Source organism: Camelus bactrianus, chromosome 1 (genome assembly GCF_048773025.1).
Source record: "Camelus bactrianus isolate YW-2024 breed Bactrian camel chromosome 1, ASM4877302v1, whole genome shotgun sequence".
NCBI lineage: Eukaryota > Metazoa > Chordata > Mammalia > Artiodactyla > Camelidae > Camelus > Camelus bactrianus.
This window is the reverse complement of record NC_133539.1, coordinates 2,461,474-2,482,407: the sequence shown is the minus strand read 5'-3', so window position 1 is coordinate 2,482,407 and position 20,934 is coordinate 2,461,474. Positions and strand designations below refer to the sequence as shown.

The 20,934-nt window shown below is 57.0% G+C and overlaps 1 long non-coding RNA gene across 8 annotated transcripts; it reads right to left on the bottom strand.

The window, feature by feature from the left end:
* Positions 1 to 2,625: 2,625 nt before the first annotated feature.
* Positions 2,626 to 16,739, bottom strand: LOC123611741 (uncharacterized). 8 transcript variants are annotated; one of them, XR_006718824.2, is made up of 5 exons: positions 14,021 to 16,739; positions 13,638 to 13,756; positions 13,038 to 13,210; positions 8,254 to 10,771; positions 2,626 to 7,771 (listed from the first exon to the last, which is right to left on the bottom strand). It is a non-coding gene; the product is annotated as an uncharacterized LOC123611741 (long non-coding RNA). The 8 variants fall into 8 exon arrangements; XR_006718827.2 differs by having other exon boundaries at positions 2,626 to 8,426; positions 8,592 to 10,771; XR_006718825.2 differs by having other exon boundaries at positions 2,626 to 8,928; positions 10,533 to 10,771.
* Positions 16,740 to 20,934: the final 4,195 nt, after the last annotated feature.

Below are 20,934 nucleotides of genomic sequence, written 5' to 3'. Positions count from 1 at the left end.
TTTTGGGTCTATGTCCACAAATGGAATTCCTGAAGGATGTGGTAGTTCTACACTTAATTTTTTGAGACTTTAGGGTTTCTTTGGAAGTTTCCCTAATATTTTTATAATAATGTCACCTAACTAATATGACAAAAAAATTCTCATTTCTCATTCTGGGGCCACATCAGGATGATTTGCACACGGTGTAAATGGGCCCGAATCCAGCTGTGAGGCCAGGCCCTGGGCCTGAGCAGAGGCTCTGGGTATGTGTTGGCTCCCAAGGCGGGGGGGACAGGGAGGGTCCTCTCAAGAAGAACAGCATTTTTTCATGGACTGTTCAGAATTACAGCACATGGTAATAAGAGTTGATTTTACTATTGTTTTAAAATTCTCTATGGATAATACATCCTCTAGTTGCCTGCCAAGTGCAAAGAGTGAGGTGCAGAGCAGGGCACGCCCATGCTTCCCGGGACACACATGCTTCCATGGGGCATGCACGCACTCCCAGGGACACACGGAACCCCAGGGGCGTGCAGGGTGCCCCCGGGGACCCACAGAACCTCACGACAGCGGCGTATCTAGAGACGGTTGGCATGCGGATGTGATGTCCCTGGGTCGCAGCTATCCAAGTTCCACACACTAGTGGCTAAGAAAACACATTTATTCTTTCATGGTTCTAGAGGCCAGAAGTCCAAAACCCAGGGAGTCAGCAGGGCCACACTGCCCCTGGCCTCCAGGGGAGGGTACTGTTCTGCCTCCTTCAGCTTCTGGTGGCTCCCGGCATGCGTGGCGTGTGGCCGCACCCCTCCAGCCTCTGCTTCCGTCTCCACGCGGCTTCCCCTCCCTGCGTCTGTCGTCTCCCTTCTCTTCTCACCCACGAACGCTTGACAGGGCTTGGCCCTCCCCCAGTCCAGGACGGCCTCACCTGGAAGTCTGCAAAGACCCCTTTTCCAATGAAGTCACATTCCTGGGCTCTGAGTGGACGTACCTTTTAGGGGCCACCATTCCACCCGCTACGGTTGGAAACTGAGGAAAGAAAGATAGAGGTGTTGTGTCTGGGATTTCATGCCCTGTCTTAGAATGACCGATTATCAAGATGGTTAGCTCCAAGTGTCTCTGGTGTTGGGGAGGTCTGTGCAGAAGTGTCCAGGCCGCGTGGCTTTCCTGACGGAGGAGGGGCAGGAGGCATCCCTGCGGCTCAGGACAGGCCGGGAACCCCAAGACCAGCGACCTCCCCAGGGCACTCTTCTCATTTCGCAGGGTGGAGGCCATCTCTCCTCAAATGTCTGTATTTAAATTAAATCTCTTCTTTTTATCATGCAAATATTCATTACTTCAAACACTTGTCATTTTCACGTTAAGTCATTCATCTCTTATTTTAACTGACCTCCAGCTCCGAATAACACACGCACATGCTGCTAGCTGGGGCGCCAGGGATGACCCTCCTCCCTCCCCCCGTGGTGCCAGGAGCAGCCTGATCCGTTTCTGGCCCAGGCCACACTCCCCCCTCTCCCAGCTTTGCCGCACAAAGGGTTTCTGTCACCCATGGGGCCCCAAGAGTTTGCATGTTCTGAAAGCTTGAGTCACTGAAATGCAAACTATTCCACGCAAATGTTCTGAGAGTTATTCAAGTCACTGCTCCATTCGGAGGGCGTTTCGCGTTTCTCGGTGCTGCCCTCACCCTCCTGACCTCCCTCTGTTCCTCGTTTGCCTTGAGGACAAGGGTGAGCCAGGCTCCTGCCCCTCCCCGCCCACCGCCACCAGCTTCCCCTGATTTCTCCCTGTGTCCTGGCACCGGCCGCTTTGGGGCTGGAGAGGCACTGGGGGCTTCCACCTCTGTCCTCAGCCTGGACCGTCTGTGTATCAGAGGTTCTCAACAGGGTGTTGAGGATGGGGACACGTGGGGATGAGGACCTGGATGTGTGGCGATGTCTGCAGATGTTTCGGTTGTCTCCACGCAGGGAGGTGCTATTGGCCTCTAGTGGGTGGAGGCCAGGGAGGGTGGAGGCCAGCTAGGGTGCTAGAGCCTAGTGCAGGGCGGCCCCACACCGAGGATTTCCTGGCCCCGAATGTTACCAGCGCTGGGTGGGAACCACTGACCTGAACTACGCCAGACACAGGAGTCAGGGCAGGCGTTAAGGGCCATCAAGCAGCAACCGGTGTGGAGGCTGCCAAGGCCAGAGGACCTTCATTTGGGGCTTAAGGATTGGAATTTGGGAGACACGAGCTTTCCAGGGAAGAGAAACAGCCAGGGGTTTATAAAGGCGAAAGCCATGAAGCTGTCTGTGCTCTGACAAGTGTCCTTCACGGGTGGCTCTCATAGGGTGGGGGTCCCATAGGTGTCCCAAGTGTGTGGCAGGTGTCCTGGACGCCGACGTTGGACAAGAAGGGGTCACAGGGTCAGATTCCATCCCCGTCCTCAGTGGCCTCCCGGCTTCATTTGAGAGGCTCTCCGAGCAACAACAACTCCATTTTGATTTTCCCTCCACAGACATCGGGGACAGACGGTGAATCCTGTCCCCCCTCACCAGGCCTGCGGAGGGACCACCGGAGGACCTGTGAGTGTGTGAGGATGGGTCCGTTCTGGGGACCTTTGTCCATTATGATGGCTGGTGTCGACAAAAATAACCAGCAAACAAGCAATGATTAGAATAGAAGAGTTTTATCTGAGCCAAACTGAGGACCAGCCCGGAAGCCCGCTTCCCAGCCTCCTCCGAGAAACCGCTCCGGAGAAGCAGGGCTCCCAGCACAGCTTTGCGTCTTGTCAGAACAAAGAGCATTCGGCAAGTCAGGGATGTGTCCCTTCAAGGTTTCAAAAAAAGGAGCAGCCAGGCAGACGCAGCGAGTCAGCGCGGCCTCGGCACCTGGCGGGGTCTCGTCACCGAAGGAGGCCCGGCGCTGGCGCCCGGGGAGGGCGCTTCATCTGTGTTTTCAACACGGACCTTCTTTCCTTCTGGTCAGCGTGCCCTTTTCTGTGGTAACTGAAGCCGATGGACGGTGCGTGTTTGACGGGCCGCAGGTGCTGTTTCGGTCAGCATCAGGTTCAAGGGCGCCCACGCACAAACCGTAACCACTTCCCTGTATGTGAACAGGTCTCATATCACTGGTCATCGCTCAGGGACGGCGAGGCCCGCTTACACGCACCCCTGTCTGCGTTTAGCTCACGGCCTGAGGAACGTGGCCGCCGCACCAGATGGAGACCAGGCCTCTGCTCCGAGACCCTTGGCCGCGTGGGCGTGCGGTGTCTCATCCTCCTCCGACTCCATGCCCCGTCCGTTCCCCCCTCACCTGGCGGGGGTGGGCTGACACTAGAGAGGTGACGTCTCACTGCGTCCTGTGGCCTTTGGCCAACCCAGGCCCTGCTCAACTAAAGACATCCCTTCCTGCTCAAGGATTTACAGACCACCTAGCGGGGTGGCCCTGGCCAACAAGGCTGAGCAGTGACAGTGACAGCAATGGGGCTGGTCCTAATGACAGCTGAGCACTGACAGTAATACAGTGGGGTCGTGGCCGCTGGTGGCCAGGCACCAACAGTAGTAGGACTGGTCCTGATGGCTGCAGGGCCATCCACGCAGGGCAGTCACAGCAGGTGTGGTTGGAGGCAGTACATCACGCTGGTCCACTCTGCCTCTTACACTAGAGGCAGTCCCTGGGGCGGGCCTGGCCATGGACACGGACCCACCCCCCGGGCTGTCTGGGAGGGGGCCGCACAGGCAGGAATCAGGGAACCTGAGGTCTTGGTTTGCCCGTATACGGCCACAGCCCAGTCCAAAGGCAGGAGAGGTGTCCCCAGCCTCTTCCAATCCTGGTCCAGCAAAGGGGAAGCACTGTGGGGTGGCAACCGGAGGAACCAACGACTTCCAAGTCGGACGTGTCAGGAACCTGTCTCGGGGCGGCGATGGAGATGAGTGGCTCTGCTCCCAGCGCGGCTACGGCCATGTGGGCATCTCAGTTCTAAGCACGAGCTCTTGAGAACACGTCACTTAGCCCCCAGAAAGCCAGGAGCTGCGCGTGCTCCCTCGGCGATGGAGGGCGGCTTCCTTCCACCCCGTCTCTGCTCCAGGGAAACTGGGCGGCACCCTCGGCCTGGCTTCATTCTCCTGCTCTGTGGCAAGTCCCCAGGGGGTCACTTCCTCGCCCCGATGCCCAGGCCCCCCTGCAGGGTGACTCGCTGGGGGGTTCGGCTGCTGGGAGCCCCTGCAGAGGTTGGGGGGTAGGAGGGAGGGGTAGGGCTTGGGGGCCGGGCCCCGCGCAACCCTGGGTGGTCCCATCCCTGCTGCTGCCCCGGGGGCTTCCAGTCTGGGAACTCTCCTGAAAGCTCTCCCATCTGGTGGGATTCTGCTTGTTGCAGGGACATGGTAGAGGTGGCAGGGAGATGTCTGAGGTACCTGGTTGGCTGCGAAGTCGGAGACAGGCCCTAGGAGCTCAGGTAGGGGGTGGGGAGCGAGGTTGCAGGCGCACAGGGTGCAACGAGGGTGCCAGGGAGTGGCTTCTGGAAATGACAGGCAGGGTGGGTTGGCTGCAGCCTGGGCCAGTCGTGTGGCCCCCAGGACAAGAGAACATGCCACCAGGGGAGCTGGACCTCATGCAGGGCTCCTGAGCGGTGGTCCCCTAGGTGGTCCCAAAGGACTGGCAGTGAGGAGGAGGTGGAGGGGCGAGGACCGGGGCCAGGGAGAGAGAAAAGTAGGGGAGGCTGTGCGGTGGTCTTGGTGAGAAGTGTCCCTTTGCACAACTGCCGGGGGCACTGCTGACGAGGGTGTGAGGCCACTGCAGGAGGCTGGGCGGCAGAGAGGAAGGGGGACAGGGCTTGACCGGATGACACTGGGAAGGGGGCACTGAGAAAGCATCTCCATATTAGGGGACCCCTCCCGTGGGCTTGAGGTCTGCTCCCACTTGCCGGGGGGTGGCAGGAATCCAGGGCTGGCCTGACTCTCGGGTTGAGGTGCCTACCTCCTCCACGCATCTGCCACTCGGGGCCCCAAGCTGACCCTGAGGGGTAGGAGGGTCGAGAAAACCCATGGAAAGAAAACACTGCCAACGCCAGTTTCCTGAGTGTTGGGGGAGGAGAGCCTGTGACGGCAGGGGACCCCAGAAGGTGAGGCGGCATGCAGGTGGGAGGGGTCCAGGGCACCAGGTGCCAGAGGGGCGGTCAGGGCCCCCTCCTAGGCAAAGGAGCGCTCAGGACCCTGAGCCCAGCGGATCCTCCGACAGCCGTGCGGCTCTCAGGGTGGGAGGCGGGGGGCAGAGAGGAGCAGGAGCAGCTAGGGAAGCACCCAGAAGGATTTATCTCAGCCCAGGGGCCACCCAGGTCGGTGGCCGAGCCCCTGCAGCCAGGCCGGGAGGCGGGTCCAGGTGTGTGGCCGCAGGCTGCGCTGGGCGTAGCAGGCCCAGGGGCGTCCGAGCCGCAGGGAGGAGCCTGGGAGCCTCCTGGGGCTGCCACAGGCTGGCCGGGGACTTCCGGGGTCTGGAAGGCCTTCTCCAAGGCCGTTTGTGTTCTGTTTACGATGACTCACGGTGGCCAGCCAGTAGGAGGCCCCCAGAAGGCATGTCCGTGTCAAATCCCCAGAACCCCTCCACGTGACCTCATTTGGGAAGGGTCTTTGCAGATTCAGTTACGAACCTCAGTGGGAGGCTGTCCTGGACGATCCAAACACACCCTAAACCCAAATTACCCAAAAGCCCTGAATCCCGTGGCGCGTGCTCTTACAGGAGACACACAGGGGCAGACACAGGGAAGAGGCGAAGCCCGCACGATGATGGCGGCAGAGATGGGGGGGGGCCACAAGCCAAGGGACGCCTGGAGCCCCCAGGATCTGGAAGAGGCAGGCAGGCTCCCCCCCGAAAGCTGCATAGGGGCGTGGTCCTGACGGCACCTTGACTGCAGACTTCCGGCCTCTAGGACCGTGAGAGAGTAAATTTCTGTTGGTTTAAGCCACCGTGTGTGATAATTTACTGGGGAAGCCGCAGGCGACATGGCCTATTTGGGGAAGATGAGAGCTGGAAAATGTATATTAACTTGTGGGGTGAGAATTTTCAGGCAAATTAATTCATTTTTCTTTCATCGGAAAACCAGAGCAAAAGCCAGACACGCGCAGGTTTCAGACAGATGCTGTATCTCAGAATATGTTGCAAATCAAAGACAGCTGGGGGGCGGGGGGAGGCGCCCCGGCCCAGACGGAACGCCGCCCGGTGCTTCGCCTCTGCACCATCAGCGGGCTCCCTGCTGGACCTGCACGGCCGCCTGGGCTCCCCGCCAGCGGACGGGCGGCATGGAGGAGGCGGTGTCAGTGTGCTCCGCTGCTGTAACAAAACGCCACAGACTGGGGGCTCACACAACACACGTTTCTTCCCCTCCGTTCTGGGGAGTCTGCAATCAGGGTGCCTGCAGAGTTGTGCTCTGGTGAGTCCCCTCTTCCTGGCTTACAGACGGCCTTCTCCCTGTGTCCTCACTTGGCAGAGAGAGGACTCTGGTGTCTCTTCCTCTTCTTATAGAGACACTTATCCCGTCATGGGGGGCCCACCCTCATGACCTCACCCAAACCTCGTCTCCCCTCAAAGGCCCCATCTCCAAATACTATCACACTAGAGGTGAGGGTTTCAACATATGAATTTTGTGGGGGACACCATTCAGTCCACAGCAGAGGGCGTGGCCCAGCCACTAGGATGTTTTCTGGAAGAGGCATGCAACATATCTGCCTAAAATTTGTTGGCCAAAATTTAGGCACATAGCCACATCTAGCTGCAAGAGAAGATGGGGAATATGCCCAGCTAACTGGGGTTGGGGGGTGATCCAGATTACAATGTGCTCAGATAAGAGTTGGGATTCAGACTTCTTCCACATGCTGCTCCTTCATACTGACCGTGCCACCTCATGGTCCAAAATGGCTGCTTGAGCGGCAGTCATCACCTCTGCATTCCAACCAAGAGGACATTCCTCACTTAGTCATAATGTAGTGTGGGGGATGTAGTCTTTCATCTGAAGGCAATGTACCCAGCTAAAAGTTGGGGTTCTAAATACTAAGGGAGGGGGATGGGAAGGATGTTCTACATCCACCTTCCTGGTTGCCTCAGGAATCTCTTCCGGAGCTTGACATATAATAGTGCTGTCTGGTTCTGACATAATCTTCTCAGAATCCATCTCTGCTAAGTCTACACTGCAAGCATCTCAAGAGTAGGAGTCACAACTTTCTCTCTCCTGTTCCACGCAGAGTCTGGACTGCCAGCCAGCAAACAACAGGAATCATGGGCCTAGTGTTTGCTGAGCTGAGGCTGACTTGTACGCAGTGTGGAACCGGGAAGCAGAGGCCAGGGGTTGTCGTCTGACCTCAAGGTGACCTACCACCCTGTGCTAATGTCTGCCATCTCCCCAGTTTCAGAGCTCCTCCTCCAATTCAGAGTCTCCAATTTCAGAGTCTCCTCTCATTTCAGAGTTTCACGAGATCCGCTCAGCAGCCCACATCCCTCTGTGAGGCTCAGAACTCTTTCTAAGGAATCCCAGATGAAAGGAACATTTTGCCCAGTGGCAAGATTCACCTCCTGGCATTCTTGAGACCCTTAGCAGCAAAGGACTGTCCAGAGCTGGGAGAAGGCCGTGAAGGACAGACACATGGCCTCCAAAGGTGACAGGAAATGGGAGCAGGGAGGGACACAGTCCTCAGCCGTTTCTCTGCAGCCAGGGGTTTCCAGACGTCTCTGCCTCCTCTGTGGGCACCCCCTCATCCCCTCTCTGCACACCAGGGCTGGGGTGGAGCAGGCCCTTTATCTGCTCTGGGCCTGGCAAGGTGGCCCAATCCTGCAGGGATGAAATTGTGGGTGGTGAGATGGTCCCTGCCCTCTTGGCCTGCAAATGCTAGAACTGCATCACCAGCGCAGGGCGCAGACACCCCGAGCGGTCACTGCAGGCTGAGCTGTAAACGCTGAAGGCTGCGAGGCCCCTCCTCACAGGCAGCGGCTCGCGCTGTCTCCCCCTCGCAGTGCCTACGTCCTGGGGGAAGGCCCGTAGTCATAACAAGCTCTTTCATGATGGGCCTCCGGAGGAATTAGAAATACAAGTTTTCGGGCACCTACAGAATACCACGTGATTAGAGCTCCCGCACATGAAAGGGACACACCATGAGATCTGCGTCTCCTTTCTCAAAAGAACCAATTCAGATTAAAACAATGGAATACATTCAGGGGAGCGCTAGCCCTGTGACGCTTTCGGCGTCTGCTCTACGCAATTCCAGACGTCTCCGCCTCCGGAGGAGACCAAGGAGACCGTGCCCCTGGGCTCACCCTCAGGCCGTTCCGGGCTGTGTTTGGCCAGATGGAGGAGGCTGTGAAGTTCTCACGCATCGCCCGGAGGCGGCGGGAAGAGGCTCCCTGGTGATGCTCACCCTGGCAACGTGCCCACTTGAATCAGCTCGGCGTAAAACAGGGGGAGAAAATCTGCTCTGTCTTTCCGGGTCCTAAGGTAGAAATTTAAGTAGCAGGAAGGATTTTTGATGTTAAATTTCCAGCTCGTAAAGCTGGATGCAAGTTTGTGATTGCATGTGGGTGGGGAGGCGAGATGTGGGGGGAGGGTGCGGGGAAGTAGGCACGGCTCAACAGGCCCCTCTTGAGACGAGACTCACCTCTCCCTGCACAGGGGGCCCTGCGGCCTCCTCCACCTCCCCCACCCCGCCCAGATGGCAGTGTCTGTGAGGAGAGTCACCCAGGCGACAGCGGGCAGCACCACCGAGACTGGACGATCCTGGAAACTCTTCAGGGTGAGGACGCGTCTCAGGGAGCCTGGGAGCCAGCTGCGGCCCCAGGCGCTGTGGAGCTGGGGGTGGGTGGGGTCCACGTGGTGTGGAGGGAGTGGGGTGTCACTGTGCACAGCAGGGTGTGACACGGGGACCCACGAGGCTGGAGCATCCGTGGCAGAGCAGCGCATGGTGGCTGGAGCACTTGCGCGGACACTAGAGACCGCTGGGAGGGAGGGGGGCGGAGGGGCGCCGGCGTCAGCTCCGGGCGGCCCGCTGTCCACCCCTACTTCCTCTCCATCATGGAGAACCAGTGAGTGCCGGATGAAGCCCCAGGGTCAGGCCCACTGGCCCGTGGCTCCCTGGGGTTCTGACTCCAGGACAAGCCTCAGCCCCCTTCCCTGTCCTCACGGGCTCCCCCAGGTGAGGACGGTGACAATGTGAATGGACCTTAGCTTGTTTTGTCAGGCACAACTCTTGTGGTGACAGTGGCCCCAGAAGGTGAGCAGGCTGAGGCTGTGACCCATACCACCTTGCTGCCTGAACAGAGATGCTTTGGGAGTTGGCCTGTGTCAGCGAGCAGGTACGAAACAGCCCTGATCGGCTCTGCAGCCACTGATGCCCTGCAGTCTGTACCGTGGGTGCTCCGGCCACCACGGGGAGGGGCCCAGCTCCCTGAGGCTGGAGCTCCAGCCTGCAGGACACTCCGACACGCACGGGACACAGGACTCAGCAGGGGCAGGCCTGCTTGGATGCTTTCCTCAGGCCTGCACACTGCCCACAGGTGGGCACTAGCTCTGAACCACTCTTGGCATCCTCGCATCGTGAACACCGGGCATTCACCCGTAAGAGCCCTTTCTGATGTCCCCTGTGTGAATGGAAAGGCTGTGGACTTCCCGGGAGAGCCCCACAGGCAGCTTTGTGCCCATCGGCTCAGCCGCAGGGAGGAAGACCATGGGGAGCCCCCCCCAAGTCGGGTTATGTGTTGTTGGTCGCCGCCCCCCCCACCCCAGGTCGATTCTGGTTCTGGGCAACTGACAGCCTTGGCAACGAAGAAGCTCACGTTTAAAGTAAACCCCAGCCCGTTCAGAGCAGCCTGAGTTTTCCAGAAATGCCCTCAAAGGCTGGCAGCTGTTACGCTGGTCCACATGGGAGCTGAGCTCACGGGTCCTCTCCCCTGCTCTGTCTGTCTGTCCGTCCGCAGCTCCTCCCTGGGGAGGCTCTCTCCAGTGGTGGAGACCGCAGGCTCAAGGACAGCAGAACAAGCCGTGACTCAGCCTGAGCCGACCACTCTCCCTGGCAGGTGCCACACAAAGGCCCCCTGGACGTTTGAGACGGTACAGGGTGACAAGGACCGCACAAGCTGGAGGTGACAGCTGGGGGGCGGGTGAGGAGACTGCACGGGCTCATGTCGAGCAGCTCCTGGCTTCGGCTCCGCACACGCCTTGGTACTGCAGGCAGAGCCTGGGTCCCAGGCCAGAAACCAGGGCAGAGGCCGAGAGCCAGAAGGTTCTTGGAGGACTTCTGGCCCCAGTTCCCCCTTTTCTCCAGAAAACAAGGCCTGGAGGTGGCTCCAGGGCTGTCCAAGGACACAAAGCTGGTCCATGTGGCCTTGGCAGAGGGTCTCAGCATGGCTGTGGGGGCCTGTGGCCCATTAGCTCCCTGGGGTGGGGGTTCACACCACAGCCTCCGGCAGAGCCTTTAAAGTCCACGTTCCTGGCCCTGCCTCTGTGTTTAGTGGTTCGGGGGCCTGGGGTAACACCCGTAGAGGACCTACGCTCCTGTGTGTTTTCTCTCTACAAGCCCCAGTCATCGCACCACCTTACTTACTGGGTCCAGGCGTCCAGAGCCATGGCCCTGAGGGGCACAGCCAGGCCTGCAGGTCCACTGTCACGCACCATCCTGCTCTCCTGTGGTTTTCCACAAGCTGTCCGCCTGCTGCCTCACATCACTGCCCGGCACTGCTGGCCATCTGGGTTTGCAGTCACTGCCCTGGCCTCAGCTGCTTGGGGCAGGGGCTGTGGCTGGATCTTCACTGTGTCTCCAGAACCCTGGACAGTGCCTGGCTCCTGAAGGATGGATGGATGGATGGATGAGGCAGTGGAGGGACTGCATGTGGGAAGGGTCCTCGGAGGCTTCTACCAAGGAGGGGGACCCTGGGGACAATGTGGGTCAACTACTTTCTCCTCAGAATGTGACCTCTCATCCGCCATGACTCAGCCCCATCTGCTCCCTGCCCGTCAGGCCCTAAACCTCCAGTCCTGCCCGCAGCCTGTGAACGAGGACGCGAGACCTGGCTGTCCTGCCAAGCAGCGTGCCTGCCTCGTTCCAGCTCGTCTGCCTGGGGTGCAGGCAAGTGCCTCCGTATCGCCTTTTAATGGTCTACTTTGTTCACCAGGCTTTACAGTCACAGCCAGCTGGCTTGGCTGCCAAGTGGCCACGTCGGTCATTAAGACAGCAGGTCAGCCGTGGAGCTGGACAACTTCCTGCTGCCCTGGGGAGCCAGCCTGAGGTGGCCACCCTCCACCTTTTCTGGGGGAAGGAGGCAGTGGGAACATGGGGCATCCAGTGGCCTTGCTCGGTGTTTTCTGAGGTGCAAATGCCAATCCGCTGTACCACCTCCCCGGGGGACCTGAGTCCCCTGGGCTCAAGAGGAGCCCCTCAGTGTTTGTGTCTGGAACGCAGTCGGGAGCTGAGTGGGAAGGAAGGAAGGCTGGGGGAGGAGCTCCCTGCGATCTGTCTGAGGGGTGCCTGCCCCTCCTCCTTCCTGACCGTCTCTTCGCTCTCCCGCAATTTCACAGGGAAGCACAAGCAGGTGTCCCCACTGCCAGAGGCCAGGCCCACCCTCTGCGTCCACCAGCTTCGCTCTGGGCCAGTGACCCTGGAATGCTGGCCCACTGGGGCGGGCGGGGTCTGTTAACACAGAGTCAGGGGCTGGAGGTCTGCTTTTCCAGGCAGTTTTCTGTCACTCCCGGGGGATGGACACGAGCAGGTCTGGGAAGCAGCAGATCCAGGTCATTCACCCACTCACATGCTCCAGGGCAGCACCTTGAGGCTGGGGGTGCCGGGTGCAGCACCCTCACTCTCTGCAAGTCCATTGTCTATACCCTCCTGGGGTCACAGTGCCCGCTGAGCTTCCTTTTTCCAGCACTGTTCTGAGCTCCTTAGCTCGCTAAACCTTGGAGCCAGAGCCACCGTAATCCAGAGGCACAGAGAAGTTAGGCAACTTTCCCAAGATCACACAGGAGCTGGACCCAAAGGCAGGTGCTCTGGACCCTGAGTACATGCCCTGAGCACTAGACACACTGCCCACCAGACAAGTGCTGTGCAGAGTGCACAAGAGTGTAATGAGAAGCCGTACTTGTGCAGCTTTAGATAAGATAGTCAGGGAGGACTGCTTGGAGGGGGTGACACTCCAGAAGGAAGAGGCCAAACAGAAGAGCCCTCTAGCCAGCGGCTGTGAGTGACCTCTCCCTCCTCTCCAGCGAGAGACCCCCGGATGGCTTACAGCTCAGTGGGGATCGGGCCCATGAGAGGCCCCCAGCTTGTCTGAGTTGGAAGAGCCTGGAGCCATTCTGCTCCCGCGTGGGCTGGGGCTGAGCCTTGGGTGGGAACACGAGAGACAGTGGGGTGGTCCTGCGGGGGTGGGATCCCAGGAGGCAGCCCTGGGAGGAGCCCTGCGACGTGAGCTGAGCCTGGAGCTCCATATGGATGTCCCCTTGCCGAGGACAAGCTGATAGCGTCCCTTGTTGGCTGGCCCTGGCCCTGGTCTCACTGGGGCTGTGCTGTTCCTCCCCGGGTCAAGAGCCTGAGCCCCACAGAGTGGGAGTCCCAGGCCCCGCCCCTAATGAAAGACCCCCCTCCCCACAAAGGCTCTGCACGCTGCAGGGCAAGTGGCCTCACTAAGCCACCCAAAACAAAGCAGAACAGATCAGGTGTGTGTGTGTTGGGGTGGGGGATCTTAAAGCAACCGAAATCTATTCTCTTGTAGTCTGGAAGCCAGAAGTCTGAAATCAAAGCATTAGCAGGACCAAACTCCCTCCCAAGGCTTTAGGGGAAGTTCCCTCCCTGCCTCCTCCAGTTCCTGGGAGCCCCAGCATCCTCTGGATCGTGGCCACACCACTCAGCCTCCTCTCTGATCCTGGGACCCTCCCTGTGGGCTGTTCAACTGTCTCTGCCTGCGTCTTCTGGGGTCACGTGTGCATGGGGCCCATGACCCCTGCAGGCCACATCGCTGGAGTGTGAGGACCCAGGGACTCTGAGACCCTCTAACCAGCAGCCCCACCTGCCTCCAGAGAAAGCCCCTGGGGACCCGCCCCCCTCACCCCGCCTCACCCCACAGAGCCGAGGCTGGCCTGAGCCTGAGGCCTTGTCCGCAAGCAGCTTCCCACAGGCCCCGACATCCCGGGCTGGCCACATCCTCCGGGGCGCTCGGTCACTGTGCACTTCCCTCCATCGGGACAGGGACATGCTGCGCTGCCTCCAGTTGGGCCAGGAAGTCAACATGACTGAAGTGACAGGGATTTAAGTGTCCCCATGCCTGCTGCTCTCCAGGCCTCAAGTCATTGTCATCTCTGTGTGCCCACACCATCCACAGGCTTCAGACACACTTGTGCAATAGGCCCCCTTCCCTCTGGCGCCGCTCCTCCATCTCAGCACAGCCATGGCGCAGGTGCGAGCCTGGGCACGTGTGTGCAGGCGTGGCTGTCCAAGGCCCCGCGGTCTCCGCACAGACCTGCCCTCCCTGCCCAGGCAGAGCTGTGAGGCCCCAAGGACGTCCCCGCAAACCCCGAGAGGGAGGGTGGGCAATACAGATACCCAGACACGCGCACACCACACGTGCGCGCACACACTCAGAAGACACACACTCCACATACACCCTCCCCACTCACACGCACATCACGCACAGACACACGCACGCCCACACCCACACACCTGAGGGGTGACTTGAGCAAACAGCTTTCCGTCACGATGGTTCCCAGACTCAGGCAGGTCCTGTCGTCCACACTGAGGGTTGCTCTGCACGGTGACTGCGACACTTCTGTGCCAGGGCTCTGAAAAGTGTCAGGAACCCCCTTGGTGTCCCCAAGCCTTGTGCCTGCACCTTACAAATGATACGGGGTCTCACATGGTTCACAGAGCCCCAGGATCTGGGAGGGCCCTCCTCACCCACTCTCAGCCCCTCCACTTGGGCTTCTGTTCCAAGGGGGCCCGGAGCGGCTGTACTGAAGCCAGGACAGCCTGGAGGACAGAGTCACCTGCCGGCAGCCAGCACCGAAGTGACGAATGCCCTCCTCTCACGGCCTCAGGCTGCGTACCTGCTGTGCGGAGCGCAGGCAGGCCCCTCCCTTCGAAGGCCCTTTCCCACCCAGGCCAGGAGCCCGCGTGCAGTCTGCCTGCTGACTGGGTTCCCGTCTGGCTTCTCTCTGAGCTGACCCCTCCCTTGGAAGTAAGGAGGCGGGTGGGCCCCCCTGGGCTCTCCAGCAGGGCCTCTGCGCTGGCTCAGGAGAGGGACCTTCAGGGGGCAGGACGCCCCCAGCTCCCCCGCACAGTGGGTGCAGGACAGCCGGCTCCAGTCTTCAGGTTTATTATTCTTTAGACTTTTTACCCAGTGGGCTGGAAACCCAGGAGGAGGGACAGGAAGGAGAGCCACGCAAGAGGTGGGGGTGAGAACGGGTGAGGTGGGCGGGGCAGGGGGGGCAGCGGTCCTTCGGAGGCCGGACCTCCGGCGGTGGCCGGGCCGCCAGCCTGCCACCCAGAGCCCTCAGCTTCCTGTCCAGCCCACATCCAGTGTGGGGTCTGAAAGGGCTTCTCTTTCCCGCAGGGTTTTGGTTCCTGTTTTCTCTCCTTGGACCTGCCAGGACGCTATCAGGTGTGGGCCGGGGGCCCCCCAGGTGCGCCCACGTGGCCCCGGGTCCATGGCTCCCCCCAGGGGCCGGGCACCGGTTCCCAGAGCCCCGGTTCCAGACCCTCCCTGCCTCCGCACAGGCCGGGAGAGGGCGAGCCCCACGCAGGCTGACGTCAGCCCAGCCTTCCGGACAGGAAGCCTGGAGCCGGCATCCGGACCGCCAGTCCGCGCCCGGCTGTGGCTGGCACCGGGGACGCCGCAGCTCTGAACAAGAGGGGCTAAAATGCTCCCTTCGCCCAGTGAAATTCTCAGGTGCGTCCTGGAGCAGCCCCCATCCTCCCCTGATGGGCAGCAGACATTCTGGTCTGGCCAAGGGGACCACCCCCAACAAGGGCAGAGCTGGAGTGGCCCAGGGCGACCACAGTGCCCCTCTCCCCGGGGATCCAAGTTGGGTCAGTGTCAGGCCAAGCAGGGCGGGCGCTACCCCACCCACGCCCCAGCGGGGAGTCGGCCCTGTGTAGGTGCTCAGCTAAGATGTCGGAACCTTCCAGAACCCCGCAGGCCCGTGGTAGCCCGTCTCTGACACGCAGTCCACCCCCACTTATCCCTCAGTCTCGGGGCTCCTTTTCTTCCTGGTTCCATTGCTCCTAGGAACTCACAGGACTTCGGACAGATCTGAGTTCAGATCCTGCCCCCTCCTGGGGCCGGCGGGTGTCGGGGGGCTGTGGGCGTGAATGCCCCCTCCATGGCGGTTCAGACGCACTGACACCAGGATGAGGCAGCGGGCACTTAAGCAGCAGAGGGAACTTCGGGGGGTGGGTGGATTTCAGACCCTGGGTCTTCCGGCTTCTGGGAGCTGCATTCTGCAACCAGACAAATCCCATCTGAAGCCCTGCGGTGGGGCCCAGGAAGCTACATTTTCACAAGGCCCCGAATTTGCAACATGTCTGAGCTCTGTGTTGTAGCCTCGGGCTGGGGCCCTGGTTCACCAGCTACATCCCTCAGTGTTTCTGAGCTTCAGCTTCCTCATCTGCAAAAGGCCAGTCTCACCGCAGCCTGCGCAGAATGCTCTAGGCGTGGGTGCTGGGCCATAGCAGGTGTCGGGCAAGTGGTCCTGCCCCAGCAAACACGGAAACCACACAGCACGAGAGTGAAAGGCGCCTGCCGCTCTGCCGTCCAGCGGACATGGGTTCTGAAACATTTCAGTGTGTTTTCAGCTTACCTTATCAATATAGTACAATTAAAAACTGGGGCCATGCTGTATCTCTACCGTGCTTTGTCCTCTAGGAAATTAGGATTGTTTTCAGTTTTTCACTATGATAGATTTGTGACAACTGTAGTTAATAGTCTTAGAAAAGAACCTGTGCATCTGAAAGATCATTCCCTAAGGCTAAACTTCCAACTGAAACCCACAGAGGCCTTCACGCTCCCTTGTCGCTTTCAGACGTTGATCTGCCCCCTCTCCCAGGCCCGAAGGCCAGCTGCGATCTCTGCGATCCCAGGCTGTGTCGCTGTAGAGTGTGGTGCTGCCCGGGAAGGGTCGAGCCTGGGAAATGTCTTTGGCGTTGTCCTCCCGCACACACCAGTCTGCCGGTCGCCCAGCCACCTGCCTGCTGTGCTGTCCTTGCTGGGGTGGGGGGCAGCTGCCATGGGATGGGGGGGCCCTGGGTGCAGTCCTGCTCCTTGCTCTCTGGCCATGCATCTAGGGACCGTGTAAGAGAGGGGCGTGGGTGGCACAGTGCACCCAGCCCTAGTCTCTTGTAGGCTCCCCCACCCGGTCTCTCTGGCCGTGTCCCCCGGGTCCCTGTGGGCCAGGACTTGCATGGGGGCTGGGAAGCACGCTTCACGCCTCTGGCTCTGAGCAGCCGCAGGGGTGACAGGAGGAGGAGTGCCTACAGGGACAGGTGACTTCGTCTGTAAACCGAGGGAGACCCCTGGGGGCAGGGCTTCCTTGTGCTTTTGCCAAATGACCTGGGCCCACCAAGATTTGTGAGAGCCAGGGCCTTTCCTCCCTCCTCCAGAGTCTTAAATCCTTTTTATCCTGAAAATGTTTGAACATCCAGAAATAGGAGAATAATCTAATGTCCCAGCAACAAATGAACAGGTTTGACCTGTTGCCACATTTGCTTTGCTTTATTATTTGTGTGTATGTGAAATATATTACAGGAGATAACACCCAGCCTGGCATCTCACCCCTAAACATTTAGGATAAATCTTTGGCAGAGACAAACACTTCAAATCTCTGGCAGAGACAAGCAATTCTTACACGACCTCTACGCTATCACCACAGGTAACCAGAGCAGGCTCCTTCCTCCGTGTCATCCAGTACTAGTCCATGTTCAAGATTTCCACGGTCCCCCAGATGCTGTTTCACAGCTGGTTTGTTTGAAGAATGATACAAAGTCCCCACCCTGCATTTGCTTTTATGTCACTTCCATTTCTCCTCATCTGTAAACAGCCCCTCCCTTTTTTCTTGCATGCCAAGGCTTATTGAAGAGGCCAGGTCAAAAACCCCTCATTCAGGATGTCTCTGTTTGTTGAGATGACGTCTAACTGTCCTCTGCCTCCCTTTCCCTGTGATTTCCTGTAAATGAGAGTTTAGATCTAAAGGGTCCATTAGACTCAGGCTCATTACTTTGGCAGGAAAACTTCACAGGTGTTGCATCTCTCAGAAGGCAGCAGGCTGTTTGGCTCTGAGGATGCTGGGACAGACCACTAATAATGAACTATCAGAAAAAGAAATTTTAAAGATAATCCTGCTTATAATTGTATCAAAAATAATAAATACCTGGAAATAAATTTAACCAAGAAGGTGAAAGGCCTATATACTGAAAACTACAAGACACTAATGAAAGAAATTTAAGAAGACACGAACAGATGGAAAGAAATATCAGCTCACGGATTGGAAAAATGAACATTGTAAAAACGTTCATACCACCCAAAGCAATACACAGATTCACTGGAATCCCTCCCAAAATTCCAATGGCATTTTTCACAGAAATAAAACAGACAACCCTAAAATCTGTATGGAGCCATAAAGACCCTGAACAGCCAAAGAAGTCTTGAGAAGGAAGGACAAAGCTGAAGGGATCGAGCATCTTGGTTTCAAACTATATCACAAAGCAACAGTAATCAAAACAGTATGGTACTGGCACAAATAGACACATAGATTAATGAAACAGATTAGAGAGCCAAGAAATAAACCCACTATATATGGTCAATTGATTTATGACAAAGGAGCCAAGAATATAAAATAGGAAAAAAAGAGAATCTCCTCAATAAATGGTATTGGGAGAGCTGAACAGCCACATGAAGAAGAATGAAGCTGGATCACTGTCTTGCAGCACACACAGAGATCAACTCAAAGTGGATTAAAGATTTGCATGTCGGACCTCAAACCATACAGCTCCTAGAAGAAAAGGTAAGGGGTAAACTCTTCGACATAGGCCTTGGTGGTGACTTTTTAAAGTCTGACACCGTAAGCAAAAGCGACAAAAGCACAAATAGACATGCAACTGAAAGCTTCCGCACAGCGAAGGACGCTGTTGGCAAAATGGAAAGGAAACAAACCGAACGGGAGAAAATATTTGCAAACCATGTGTCTGATAAAGGGCTGGTATTTGAAATAGATAAAGAACTCATACAATTCAGCAGCAAAAAGTTGAATCTAATTTAAAAATGGGCAGAAGATCTGAAGGGACGATTTTCCAAAGAAGACACACAGAAGGCCAACAGGGACATGAAAAGATACTCAGCATCACCAACCGTCAGGGAAACGCACATCAAAACCACAGTGAGGTGTCACCTCGCACCTGCCAGAGCGGCTAATAACATAAAGACGAGAAACAAAAAGTGTTGGCGAGGATGTGGAGGGAAGAGAAACCTTGTGCACTTTGGTGGGAAAGTAAATTGGTGCAGACACTATGGAAAACAGTATGGAGGTTCCTCAAGAAATTACAAATAGAATTACCAAAAGATCCAGCAATTACACTTCTGGGTATTTATGTGGGAAAAAAATGAAACACTAAGTCAAAAAGATACCTGCGCCCCACGTTCACCACAGCACTTTTTTCATTAACCGCCACACAGGAACGACCCACGGGCCCACTGATGGACGGTGGACGTAGGATCTGTAACACGTACTATCCGGCCATAAAAGAGTGGCGTTTGCCACTTGCCACAACGTGGGTGGATGTCGAGGACATCATGCTAAGTGAACAAAGTCAGACAGAGAGGGACAAACACCGCATGACCTCTCTTACACACGGGATCTGAAAAACAGAGACAAAAAACCCAAGTTCACAGACACAGAGAAGAGACTGGTGGCTGCCAGAGGCTCGGGGAGGCAGCGGGAGGGAGCCGAGAGACGGGTGGAGTATTCCTGCTTTCAGTTTAAATAAATTGAAAAAAATAAAGCTTGCGATTACACTGACATTTCCAATTCAAATTTAAGACTGAAGTGTTATACTTAACCCGTGTGATTGTTCATTTGTTCGTCTTTCTCTCACACCAATACTTTTGTTTCCTCGCAGCATCCACATAATTACTTATTGCCTTTCTCCTAGAAAACACAAAAATACTCTCAAATAACAATGCCAGATTTAATACTAGCAATAGGACTTACTGAATGAGATTTATGATTTCTCTGTTGTTCTTTTGGTCCTTAAAACACATCCTACTGAATAAAGGCAAGCACTACGCTCTGGGATCCTTTGAAATCAATCTTTTCCTTGGTTGTGCGGCAAACTCCATATAGATTTACATGCTTGGTGGTTTCTCTTCATAAGGAAACTTTCTTTCTCAATTCAAGTTTATTTTTTGAATATGGAACACATGTGCTTAGTTCTGAAGGCAAGCACAGTGAGATAATAGAAAATCCACGCTGGCCTCTGCCGCCGGTGCCCGGCGCGGAGCTCCGGGGTCCCTGGAAATTCCCAAGTGACAAGAGCACGAGGAGCATCTTCTGTTCTAGTATTTAGTCCTTGACCCTAGTTCCTGACACAGGGCTCCTGAACCCTGTCACTTCCTGGGTGGCAGCAGTGTCCTTTGTCCTGGTGAGGAGGCTCCAGGTGGGCTCCTGGGCGGGGGCTGGTTGCCACAAAGAACGAGCCGGGATCAGACACTTGCAATGTTCAGCGCCCCATCCCCAGCTTCTCCAGAGATGCAGGGGATCATGGGCCATGCCTCCATGAGGGAGCGCCCATAAACCCCCAAAGTAAGGGGTTCAGAGAACTTCCAGGCTGGCAGACACACCCACATGCTAGGAGGATGATGCACCCCAACTCCACGGGGACAGAAGCTCCTGCACTCGGGACCCTCACAGACCTCACCCTGCGCATCTCTCCTTCTGGCTGTTCCTCCTTTATCCAATCCCATATTATATAAAAAACTGGTGAACGTGTTTCCCTGAGTTCTGTGAGCTGCTCTAGCAAATTCACTGGACCCAAGGAGGGGGTTGTGGGAAGTTCTGATTTTTGGCCAAGGTGGACGGAAGTCGTGGGTCATCTGGGGACCTCCTACTCGTAACTGGCGTCTGAAGTCTGGGGGGAGGCAGTCTTGTGGGACTGAAGGCTTAGCCTGCGAGATCTGATGCTAATTCCAGGTAAGGTAGTGTCAGGATTGAGTGACACTGCAGGACACCTGGCTGGTGTTGCAGAATTGCTTGATGTGGGGGAAACCCCCACCGATCTGGTGTCGGAAGGGAAGTGCTCCGAGTTAGCAGCGAGACCCGCACACAGGCGAGGGACTGGGTGCTTTTCCCAGCATAAACTCTGCATCAAAGCATATCCAGAGAAGTTTAGCTGCCACTCCTGCCCCCGCTCACCACGTAGGCTCCATTTTTATTAGTTCTTCATTTATTTTCCAGCACTGTTATTTTTTGCAAATATAAATACACAGGCACACATGCACGTTTTTCACTCTTTGTTACACAAAAGACAGCTCACTACATACTGCATTCTGCTTTATCTCCTTGTCAATCCCCGGAGAAGTAGGGGAAACCCGGCAAGATGGAAACGGGGGTCTGGGGTACTTCCTGCAGGCAGTGGGCGGGGCCGAGGGCATGGCGTGATGAATGTGGAGTTTCTAGCAGTCGATGTTGAGGGGATGTTGGGAAGAATCTTAGGTGAGACCGTGAACACCAAGTTAGCGTCCAGGCTCTGAAGCTGACTAGCCTGAAAAGTCTCACGGTTTAGGTGAGCCCCTCACCCCTTGCGTGAGGCTGCAGTTGGCACAGCAGGTTGGACAGGGTCCCCGCAATTCCGTGTCCACCTGGAACACCACAGCGTGACCTTACTTGGAAATAGGATCCTTGTGGGTATAATCAACATAAGAGAAGGTCACAACGGGCCCTAAATCCAACGACTGGTGTGTGTGTAAGAAGAG